The 12,162-nt window shown below is 45.0% G+C and overlaps 1 long non-coding RNA gene across 1 annotated transcript in view; it reads right to left on the bottom strand.

The window, feature by feature from the left end:
- Positions 1-432: 432 nt before the first annotated feature.
- LOC118626013 overlaps positions 433-12,162 on the bottom strand; it is a 43,550-nt gene continuing 31,820 nt past the window's right edge. Inside the window, exons 2-3 of the long non-coding RNA XR_004958832.1 lie at positions 3,459-3,551; positions 433-833 (exon numbers count right to left, since the gene is read on the bottom strand). This is a non-coding gene — a long non-coding RNA (uncharacterized LOC118626013). The remainder of the gene's footprint in view (positions 834-3,458; positions 3,552-12,162) is intronic.

The following is a 12,162-nucleotide window of genomic DNA, read 5'->3' as shown; positions in this document are numbered from 1 at the left end:
ATTTCCTAATAGCCAGAGGGCCACTAGAGGCAGGATGAGCACCTGGCAGAAAGGTTACAAGCAGACACAGAAGTATTTGATGGGGGTTAGGGGGAGCTTAGGTGACTGCTAAGTTCCCTGAATTTGATGCCCTTGAGCCCATAGCCTTGGGTCCCTCTTCCTTCCACCCTCTCTACCCCAACCCCTCTCCCACTCTTCTAAGCACTATAAAGAGCAAAGGCTTTGGAAATGTAACCAAACTAATTTTGTGAAAGATTCTAAAATGTTCTCTTTAAGTATGGCTCTAAGTGATTTTGTTTCCAATACTTGCTGGCAGAAAAATATTACCCTGCATTTCAATGCAGAGGAAATAAGAAAATAAGCAGGCTGCATTTGGCCAAATTCATTTATTTAAGTTTGTTTCTAAAATGAGTGTAATTTGGAAATCACTAGTATTATTTTCCCCCAGTGCAGGTTAATGCCTTATACGTGGCCTCTGGAAGGGGCGCTTCTCACAAAGAGAGTTATTCGTTTTTTATTTAGAATGTACTGTATGGGTGATTTGTGAGTGTAACAAACCTGAAATTTAAAGTAATCTTTATTTGCTGAGAACTGCAGTTTTCGGGGGTTTTTTTTGGTTTAAGTAGATTTTAAATCTTTAAACTTTCAGAGATTAAGAGAGATCGGCCAGGGAGTTATTTATGGCAGGAATTTCTTTGTCTTATGCTTGCGTCTTTCCCAGCCGCCATTCTTCTTCCAGTCCTCTATCTAGAATCCCGTAATGTCAGCCCTCCGAGAGGCGTGGACAGCCATCCTTCAGAGGGGTGGTTTCAGACTTCTTTTATGGCCAAATCCTTTATGCAAAGAAAAATCTTTCACACCAGCCATGACACAGGGAAAACCAGGTCTGCCCTGGTTGGGGACTCTTCCTCCCCTCACTTTTCCACCCTCACACAAAGCCTCGTGGATCCTGAGGAACACGCTTTGAGAACCAAGACCCCTCATTTTGCAGTAAGGGAATGAAGGCTGGAGGGAAAGCAATGACTTACCCAAGGTCACTCGGCAATTAGGAGGCACAGCAGGATTAGAACAGTGTCTCCTGACCCTACTTGTGTACATTTTACTAGCTCCTGCTGCTTCTTGCACTTGGATTTGCCACTTGAACGTACACCTATCGACCATCTTTCAAGTTCCCATCTCCTGGGGAGGGGGTTGTGAGGAGGCAGCCCAGCACAGGAGCACACTCATTCATGTCAGTGACAATCATCACTGCTGACTCAGGCCGCAGTCTCCGGGCAGGGTCATCCTCGGGGTGTACCTGCCGCTCGGCAGCCATCCCCAGTCTCCAGCAAGGCTCGGTGAGCTTGTCATTTCTAAGCAGGGCACGTTTTCCTGCAGTCCCCTTTCCAGAGAGCAAATGGCAACAGCAGCCCAGAACGCAATGTCAGCAAAAGGGAAGCCACTGGCCTGCAGAGACCCCACGCCCTTGCCCCTCCTCGTCATGCCTATGAGCACAGGCCTTTTTCCTGGGAACCAGGGTTTCCTGTGCCAGCCAACACCCACCAAAGGCCTCTGTCACATCTACCCTACACTGACTCCATATGGAACCAAGGGCAATTTTTGTTCCCTTGTGCACTTTTATTTCTAAGGAGAGAAACATCTTGTCACATCAAAGGTCTTTGGTTCTGCTAAGGACCTTGATGAGTTTGGGTCTGAATTTGGGGGTAAAGGTTTAACATCGCTGCATAAAGAAATGGGACGTGTTGGTTCTGTTGTTTGTTAGAGGTGATGGAGTGGACAGGAGAGGGGACAGAAGACAGATGGGGACATGGGAGGCTCTGCCACCTGGCAGAAGATTGGAGCCCAATGGTCAGATTTAAGTGTCTGTGTTGCTGCAGTCAAAATCCCTCCCATTCCTCTACTTTCAGGAAAGCCTGCTCTGTGCCCAGATGCCTTGCTGTGGGGTGGCCTTCCTGACAGAAAGCAGGAGAAAGAGCAGAGTTCAGATCTCAGTAGTGTGGTGGAGGGCCAGACGCGTGTGCAGGGTAGTAAGAATATCCATGAAGGGAGGTGATGGAGTTAAAACTGGAGACTCCAGGCAAGGCTCCCTCATCTCAGGGAGGGTTTAGTACTTGCACAAGACATGAAATGGACATTTGAGTCTGTCTGGTCTCCATTCTAGGGGTGGGGAGACACCACCTAATGTCCAGTGAATATATCCTCTAGCCAGAGCATCTAACACGGTAGAAACCGATTTTGTCAGCACTGTCAGGGGACTTGGTGAGTTAAGATAGAGTAACAGTCAGTCATTCAAGCTAGTAACATTTGCTGACTCTGAACTCTAGACACACTGAGAGTAAATTTCTTTCTTTGTGTTAAGGGTATTTGTGCTTGCCTAGGTTTGAATACCCCCAGAAATCCTTCTTCAGTCCCAGTTCCACAAGCTCTCCCAGGACCACGCATGTGAAATCATGAGGTTAAAGGAGAATGATTGTCTCACTCCAAAGCAAAAAGCATAAAAGAGCCTCTCAGACTAGTTGGCCTTTTTGCTATTGCTAATGGTCAAGAACAACCGCAATAACAAACATTCTCATTCTTTGAAAAAGGCCATCTGAGGTGTTGAAAATTCCCAGAGACAGACACAGGTCACTGCCGAGTGCAAGGTCTAAATTGGGTTCAATCCAGAGGGCAAGGGAGAGTTTGAGTAATTCGCACACCAGCAATTTTTCAGAAACAGAGAAAGGACCTTGGTGGTCCTCTCTACTACCCTCAAAGTTGAGAGAGAACGTCCTCCCTGGGAGAGGTGGAGAGGGCTTAGCAGGTGGCTGGGATGAGGGACGGGGAGGAGCACGTTTTCAGGGCAGATCAAAGGAAGGAGCATGTCTAGCCAAGGCAGGTAGGGTCCCAGAGTGTGGCTAGTTTGGAGCATCCCAAGCTTCATCCCTCCACTTCCGAAGGTTTCTTCCAAGAGTCTACCCAGTTTCACTTCCTACCATAGCACCTAACTTGCCATGTGTCTAGACAGGCAGCCCAGGATAGAGGCCAGAGTGTGAGCTTTGGATCCAGAGGTCTGAATTCAAGCCCAAACTCTTCCCTTCTCTGGTCATAGGAGCCCGAATAGGTCATTTAGCTGCCCAAGCCTCAGCTGGTGCGTTGTTAAATACTGAGGGTTTAAGTGGTCCCTTTTTATGGAGCAGAGCCCTTTCTTCAAGTGGAATCTTATCAGAAGCTCAGTATACAAAAGAGATCCAAGCAGAGTTGGTCGGAATGAAGTGAGGGCGACCTCGGCAGTCCCTAAGACTCCGGCAGACACACAGCTCTGCAGAGGTGCCATGCACAGGGAATGCCGCGTGGGAGGTGCCCCCGGGGCCTGTGCAGTGGAGCAGCACTAACTTTAAAGCTCCACAGAGCACAGGTCAAAAATTCACAGGACAACATAATCCCCTTCCAGTTCCAACGGACGACAGGAATGTGCTTACTCCAAAACAGAGCGGTCCCAGGGCTCACTGCAGTTCTCCTCCTTTACCCCGACTCAGCCTCGCCGCACCCAGGAGGCTGGAGAATGGGGGCTTCTGATGAAAGAATAGGATAAAGAGGACAATCAGTGGAGAAAATAAAAACAGTGCCCGTATAAGCGCGTGGCTGTGTATACCTTGATGTACATGTAAAACACTGAAGGAGGAGCTCGCCAGTGAGGACAGGGTGAACCTTGAACCAGAGTTAGATCTGATTTTTCAGGCCAGTTCTGCCACTGACTGGCTCCGCGGGCCCTGCAACTCATCTGTGAGATGAGAGAGCCATGAAGCCAACCACCTAAGTCAGCTTTGAGGAACAGAAGAAAAATGGGTGTTAAAATACATGGAAACCATAGCATGCATATACTGTAAGACATTATTATTACCGTAGTATTCTTTTTAAATGTGATTATCTTCCAAGAGGTGCTATGGTTGTAGCCCAGTCTTTACCACTGAATCTCAAACTGTGATTCAACTGATGTTTCAGGAATTCTGCAGACAAGGGAATCACATTTCAATTTGTTTAATATGCTCAAATATTTTGAAACTATTATTAAGCACTACAGAAGAAAACTACCAGCTGTCCAGCGAGCATTCGGTGGTGGGCGGGGCTGCTTTGGATGGGTGGAGCAGGGAGGACGTGGTTGAGGAAGTGTGTTCCAGAGCTAAAGGATTCGGGGCCGGGTGAGGCCCGGGAGCAGCATGAGTTGAGACCCTGCAATGGTAAGAGTGTAGAGTGTCTACAGAAGTGGAAGAAAGAAGCTGGGGGGCTGGAGGGAAAGAACAACGGTGAGAGTCATGAGACGAGGTTAGGGAGGCAGGCAGGAGCCAAACCTTATATAGATTCAGGGAGTTTTGCTTATTCTTTTCTCATTAGCTAATGTACTTTCCTTCCTTTGGACAGTAGTCAGAATGAGAAGTCAAAATCCCGACAAATGGAGGCACACTGGCCAGCCTGACCAAGGACAGCCCCGGGGCAGAGATTACACCTGAGTGATTCCAGAGCGTGGGACACCTGGGTAGCCTGGCACCTGGGGATGCTGCAGAACGTTTGTTGCATGAATGAATGTCTGAAAGAATAAATGAATGACCTCCGTTTAACCATTAACTTATCAATGATTTGGCCTGAAGAACTATAAATTAGTTCAGAAAGCCCTCAGCAAGGGGCCGAACGCCCACCCACTGAGCAATGGCAATGCCCATTTTCTAGAGCAGGGAAAAGACTCCTGAGCCTCAGGTGTTGTCTTTCATTTTAACTTGCTTTCATGTGTCATGCAAACGGCCAAAAAATATATATACACATATATATATATAAATTAGAAGAGGCCTTAAAGGTACATAGTCTAAAGCCGTCTACACCCCTCCCAAATCCCACCTTAATCCCTTTTACCCTGCCTGCCTATTGATCTCGCTCTCTGCTCACAGTTCCTGCGATGGGCATCTTTTTGCCTGTTAGACAACTGTTATTGATAAAATGATTCTTCCGTTAGCTAAAACCTACCGCTCTGAAGCATCCATTCGTGAATCTTGGTTGTATTCCTTGGAGGATACACGGATTAAGTCTACTCCCCTTTTCAAATCAAAGCCTGTCAGAAATGTCTTCCCTCCATTTGCTCCATGGAAGCCATGTTACAGCTGGAGATCAGGAAACCCGAGATCTGTTTCCAGTGAAGAGTCTAACATCTCAGGTTTGTGGGCACAAAACACAGCACGTGCAGGTGGGGCCTGGATGTCCTCTGAGGTGCTTTAGGTATCCACATAGGGAGTCCAGTGAAATACACATCAGGACCTTTGGCAACTAGGGCTAAGGCTTGAGCTCAGTTTGAAGTCTCCTGTGAAATATGTTGGGTGGTTTGAACTCCGACACTTGTGAATATTAGCTCACACAGTAAAACTATCATGACTAATTCAACCCAACTGGAAGACGTTACTGGCAGGGTGCAGGGTAGCGGGGGTCACTCAAGGCTTTGCTTTTTGAGAAGGGGAAACTTGCATGAAGCCCGAATGATTTGTTAACCCCCAGAGAAGGTGTTACATGTAGGTCAAACCTGAACTCACTGGCGGGGCAGCAGTGGAGGGCTCTGGCTATATTTCAGCATTTATAACAATGGGGCTGAGAAGACCTTTGAAGAGTGTCCAAAATAATTTAATAAAGTTTATTTTTACGCCTGGCCGGTGTGGCTCAGTGGTTGAATGTCGACCCATGTACTGAAAGGTCGCCAGTTCGATTCCCGGTCAGGGCACATGCCCAGGTTGTGGGCCCGATCCCCAGTGGGGGACGTGCAGGAGGCGGCCAGTCGACGTTCTCTCTCATCAGTGTTTCTCTCTCTCTCTAAAATCAACAAAAAAATATGTTTTTAAAAATAGTAATAAAGTTTATTTCTGTGATATGGGGTCTCCCTGAAATAAGATCATGATCTTTATCTTTCTTTTTATGACCAGCAACTAAGTAGAACAATTTCTTGCCCATTGTCAGAAGTATGGTCCTCCGCATCTCCCCAAGTGGACATGTAACAAGAGAAGGTTCCACGAGCTCCTAAAGCCTGCGGCCCACGGTGTAGTGTACCATGGTAGTCATCTCTGGGCCAGCGTTTGGCTTAATCAACCCTCTTGACTTTAGTTCTAACCCAGATGTAATCTTTTATAGCTTAACGATTTGTTCTCTCGGGCACTCTGATGAAATATAAACAGTTCCCTAGAATCCAGCGAAAATAGTTTTTACTCCTCATTTCTGTTTCTAATTAATTATTGAGCAATTAGCTTAAACCTTGATCTGTGGCAATCACTATAAAATTGGACCGTGGCAAAGATTCTTAATTAGAATCTGCATCATCCTAGAAATAGGATGCACTGGAAAAAGAGAAAAACATTGTGAGGGTAAATCTTTCTTAATTCATTCAAATAAGAATATAATAATATTTTATATTAAGACAATGCCTGTGATCTGAATGCATTAGGTCTTTCAGCACCCCAGTGAATGAGACTGATACGGAAAGACAGATACAGAAAGATGCTGAGGTTAAGTGACTAACTGGAGGCTAAAATGATGGGAGGCCATGGCAGAGCTCAGCAGGGGACACCTCTTGGAAACTATCGTAGCCCAAAGCTAACAGCCACAATCTAAATTAAACACCCCTAACCCAAGAGAGTCGCAGAGATGTCAAGATCATACCAGAAAAATTACAGCCAGGGCTTTCCGCAAAACTCCAAATGCTCATCAAAGGAAAAGGGTACACTGTTCCTACCCTCCGCATCCCTTGGAAAAATGATGGCAGTGCCATTTCTGATTCAGTGTTATGCTGGGAAGGTTGCAAATTAATTACAATTATGCCTTCTTTGTGCCAAGTGATAATTTACTGCAATTAATTATCCAACGATCTACTGCTGTCAATTACGATACTCGCCCGTGAGGGGGGAGGAGCTATTGGTAAGCATCTGAAATCTTTAATAAAGTTATGTTTTGCCCTCTTTTCCCCCATTTCCAATTAAGCTATTATAATTTGTTTTCATTATGCCAACACAATGGAAAAACTAACAATGTTACTCTAACCTTTTTCTTAATCTAAACATTATCTAGACTTTCATTGAGTCAACACGTTTATTGTTACACCTGCAAGTCCTACATACAGGGAGGCATACTTCAGAATTAATGAGTGCAGCTGCGGTCTCTCTTACATTCAGCACTTGTAAAATAGACCTCTTTAAAGTGCCATTATCACAATATTGATAGAGTTATTTATAGCATGGCAAACGCTCCCAGTCATAACAGAGGACTTGTAATCCATGGCGAGTTCATGCTGCTCTCATCCTCTGGCCTCCATCCAGAGCCAGGCAGCAGGCACCAGGTGGACCATCGTTCAAAAGTGAACCCTAAAAGGCATCTGAAAAACTTTTTCTGAAAGTGACTAATTGCCAGGAGTCGGTCAAGTGGCTGAGTGACTACCTGTAGGAAACATAGCAAGTCAGCCTGAGCCCAGGTATATAAGACGTCATAAGACCTGACCCAACAGAGTTCTGCTGCAAAATGGGAAACTCAAGGCGCAAGGCTGGTGCTATTTCTTCATAACAGAGTCCGAGAGGTGTCCGAGCGGAAGAGCGCCGGCGGGAGGAATTGTCTGTCTCCATCCTGCAGCTCACGCTCTTTCCTTCAATGAAAGATGCACTTCCTTTCTTCCTTTCTGTGTGCGGGCCTCCTTATTTGCATCGTTCCCCCATTAAATCTTACGCTCTTTGGGGATGAAGAGTAACCTTATTTATTTTCTTGTTAGCACAGTGTAACAATTTTACACTCCATAATTAGCACTCTATAAATTTAAGAATTGTTTGCCATACACCATGGGTTAAGCACAGCACAAGGTCCTATGCGACAAAGATCTATGTATCATTTATTTATATATAAAGTATAGATATAATACATATAGTACGTGTGTGTGTGTGTATGGTATATCAGTCATAATTTTTTAAGCATATTCTCCTGGCCTGGTTTACTTAGTTAGGACCAGACAGTTATTCTATGTTTTTGTAAATTTGTATTTAGATTTGTGGTTTTGATTTCTTTTTCCTACCTGGATTATGATCAAATTCATCCCACCTCCCCCACCCCACCCCACCCCTACCATCTGCAGGCTCCCCCCTTGAAAATAGTGAAGATGAGCACCTGCAGATCAAACCTGCCAAGCGAATAGGTCAGTGTCTTTTCCAGGCCCCACCACGGGGCTCAGGGATAACAGAAACCCAGCTGAGAGGGAGAGATAAGCCCTAACGCATAATCTTCCCCACCCATCCACATCTGCGTTTGCAAACAGGCATTCTAAAGTGGCCCTGGCTCAGAGGGATTTTCACGTGTTGTGTTTTCCCCAGGCAAACCCTGCCTTGAGCTCCGTTCCATGGACACCCAGCTATCCCTCACCTGCACAGGCACCTAAGAGAGAAACACGGCCTGTGCCCATCCCCTGTCACATATCCCAAGTGCAAGAACAAAGAGTTACATAGATTGCAGAAACCTTGACCTGAGTCTCCACAGATCCCCTTGATGCCCACGGCCTGCATTTATTGGTACTCTAGGGGACTTTTCCCTTGCAGAGGCTCAGGAAAGCTGTTTCCTGCAACCCAGGCACACTGTATTATTCACAAAGTGCTTCTCAGAGAGGCCGCCCTGTCAGAGGAACAGACTGGTGAAGCAGGGTGTCCCACGACTGTAGTCCTTGCCCTGAGGCATTACAATCACTTTCCCACCACATCTTAGCTTCCTGGTCTGCAAATAGAAGGGTCCGCCTAGATGAGCAGTTGCAAACTCAACCGCCTCCCGGACCAGCAGGTAACATATATGACAGTAGCAGCCAACAGGGACTGTTCAGCACTATGAACAGAGGAAGCCTGCCCCACCTACAAAAGCATTTTTATGCTAAAACTTTAAAATGTGCTTTCTCTGCAATCTAAATTCATCCTGTAACTGCTAGTTGTGCGTCCTGGCTATTGATTACAGCCCTAAAGCAAACGATACTACTGGTATTTCAATACTTCATTTAGTGGTGGCCCTTCATTTCAGGAGTACTGAGAATGCTTGAAATAAAATGTATTTCAAATATAAATTTTTAGCTGAGCATCCCTTGGCCATTACTGTTCTGCTGCTGCCTTAGACATTAGTCCCTTCTGCCTGGAGCGCCGTGAGGCGACCATGTGAGGTGTGATGGAGCCAGTCCAGATGGGCTCTGGACTGTCCTGCAGAGGCCAGCCCCTGAAGGCAGTATTCAGACCACTGCCTCTGGGCTCCTCTGCCGTCCAGGAGCTCCTTATTACAGAAGCTTTTCTTTCTCTGCCCAGAAACAATGGCCCTGCCTGCAGCCTCACCCTTCCGCTGCTTGTGTAGGACAGGAGGTAGGCAGAGGTGCAGAGTTCCATTCAAGGCTGACTCTCCTTAGGAAAAATTGTTGGTGAAAATAGGCACTTTCCTGTGAGCCTTTGTGCCTGTAGGGAGGGACGGAGGGAGGGAGGAAGGGAGGAAGCTTCGTTGCTCCGTGTCCCTGCGGCTGTAACTGTGCTTACCTCTATCACTACCCTGTCCATACTACATTCTTATTTTTATTTTTCTCATGTCTGTTTCTCCCACTAAAGCTACACACTCCTTGGAGGTGTTTTTGTGTCCCCGGGACGTAGCACAATGTCTGACACAGCAGACTCAACACAATTTTTATATTATTCCTTACCTATTGTTGATTGCAAGAATGTTGAATTTATATAAACAAAACAAAGGAAATAAGGCATTCTGGGCTTGGGGTGAGCATAAACCCAATACACATAATTTACAATTACATATATTTATGTTCAACATCTTTCGCCACTCTAGTGTGTTGCCGGCACCTAGCATAGTCCCTGACATATAGTATGTGCTGAATAAATACTTTCAAAATGAATGAATGAGGAGAGAAAATTCATTTTACAGAATTTCTGTTACTGGCACCCAGACACGTTGCTTTGGCTTCCCTGCTTTCTCAGGCTCACGTACTGGACTCCTCCATCTCCAGCAGTGTGTTGATACGTCTGTGTATCTTTGTGTTGGTTGAGGGTCTGGAAATCTTGAAAGAAAACCCTATGCAGAGCTTATGTACATACATGATAAACCAGACTGACAGTTAAATCAGAAAGGCCTTTTTCATAATTTAATTAAATTCCCTTAAATGTAGACATTAGTCAAGGACAACTTTATTGATTGAGTCTAATTGCATATATTTTCTTACACTTTTACTGAAGCCTATTTTTCAAGTCACTTGAAAGACTACTCCCATTTCTGAAAGGGGATATGCCAAAGCAAGGTTTTAATTCATTACCTTTTGGACATACTGTCATTCCCTGGCTAGCACCAGTCCGCTACAGAATGTAATAGTGTAATTATTTATAAGACTCCCAATCCACCTTTTTACAAGAGTTAGCTACTAGAAAATTCTGAAGACCTGTTTGCCTTTCATTTATTTAATCAGCCAATCATTCACTCAACAGACATTTACTGAGTCCCTATTATATGCTAAAAATACAGAGAGAAATAATACATAAAACTGCTCTCCAGGAGCACCCAGTCTGATGGGGGAGGTAGATAAATAAATAGTTAATTTAGCATAGTGCACACAATAAACTAAGAGGCATGTACAAGTCACCATGGTAGTCCAGGGGAGGACAGGGCTGACTCTTTGGGGAGAAGTTAGGGAAAGCCTGACAGAGTGTCGTGTGAGCTGGGTTATAAAAGGGATAGGAGTCTCCAGACAAATAAGGTGGTGTAAGGGCCTCCCAGGCAATATAACCAGCAGAGCATATACATCACGAGAGAAGTAAGGAGCAGCTAAAACAGTGAGGGTCTGAGGTGGAGTGGTGGGTCACATTAGAGATGGAGCCAGGGACCAGGAAGAAAAGGACTTTTGAGGATTTTAGGCATGGTCAGCTTTACACTTCAGAAAGATGACCCTGACATCTGTATGGAAAATGATTACAAGATAGTAGACTTCATCTTCTACCTGAAGCCAGACCTCCCTAGCACCTCCTCTCCAACCTGCTACGGACCAGCAGTAAGAAGCCGCTGGACTCAGATTAGAACTATCTGCAGACTAGAAAGATGATGAACAACACAATGTTTATGAAAACTAATAAATAAATAAGATGAAGCCAGAGGAAGAAAGTACCTGAGCTCTTTACTGAAGGCTGATAATCACAGGGGCCAACTCCGTAACACTCTATGGCAACTGCTTTCACATGCATTGCCTCTAGTCTTCACGCCAACCCTGCAGAGGAGGAATTTGTTTTCCCCTCTCAGAGATGAGAACTAAGGCACAAAGGGATACTCTTAAAGTCGCCAGCTGGGAAGGAATAGAATAGAGTCAAAATTCATACCTGTATCTAGTAGTTCTTTCCACTCCTCCATGCTACACTCTGACCATCTGAATGAGGTGGGGCCCTCATTCAGAAATGAAGCTGAACCATTCTGGAATTTAATGAATTGCCAAACAACTCTTGGAGCTGACTTTGGGATTTTGGTTGAGAATAACAAACTTCTATGGTTTATTTAACTGACTTGACCAGTCCAATCCTACTGTTCCTCCAGGCTAAAATGCTCTCACTGTTTCTTGTAAGTTAACTCCTACTCCTGCTTCAAAACCTAACCAAGGAATTGCCTCCTCCAGAAGCTTCAGACTTGTCTGAAGTCTCTTGCCTGGTGACTTTGCTTCTTTGCTTTATCCCATCGCTTATCATAAGGCATTGCAGTTTCTATTTATTATATCTATTCCTTCCACCCCTGACCATTTTTTCAGTTTTGCTAAACAATGAATTTCTGATAAGCACAAACTGTGCTTTACTCATTTTTAATTTTTGGGATTTAGCACACTACCTGGCATATACTATTGTTTGAATGAACAGGTGAACAAGATGGTGGTGGATTGGTTAATCCCATTAGTCACAGGGTTTCTTTCATGGACTTATCTAGTGTGATTTCCAAGGATCCAATCTGTTTACTAGATCCAGAAATTTTGATGTGGACGAAGAACAGCTAAATCTCAGAGCACTGATTCCTAAGAAATGCTGATGCTTTTAAGTAAGTTGTTCTTGTAAGCTGTTAGAAGTGGAAGTTAAGAGTTATGAATTTGAAAAAAAAAAAGAGTTATGAATTTGAGCCCTGGCCAGT

This window comes from Molossus molossus, unplaced genomic scaffold (assembly GCF_014108415.1).
Source record: "Molossus molossus isolate mMolMol1 unplaced genomic scaffold, mMolMol1.p scaffold_m16_p_12, whole genome shotgun sequence".
In the NCBI taxonomy this organism is placed as follows: domain Eukaryota; kingdom Metazoa; phylum Chordata; class Mammalia; order Chiroptera; family Molossidae; genus Molossus; species Molossus molossus.
Note: the sequence above shows the minus strand (reverse complement) of the source record. Positions and strands in the feature narration are given on the sequence as shown.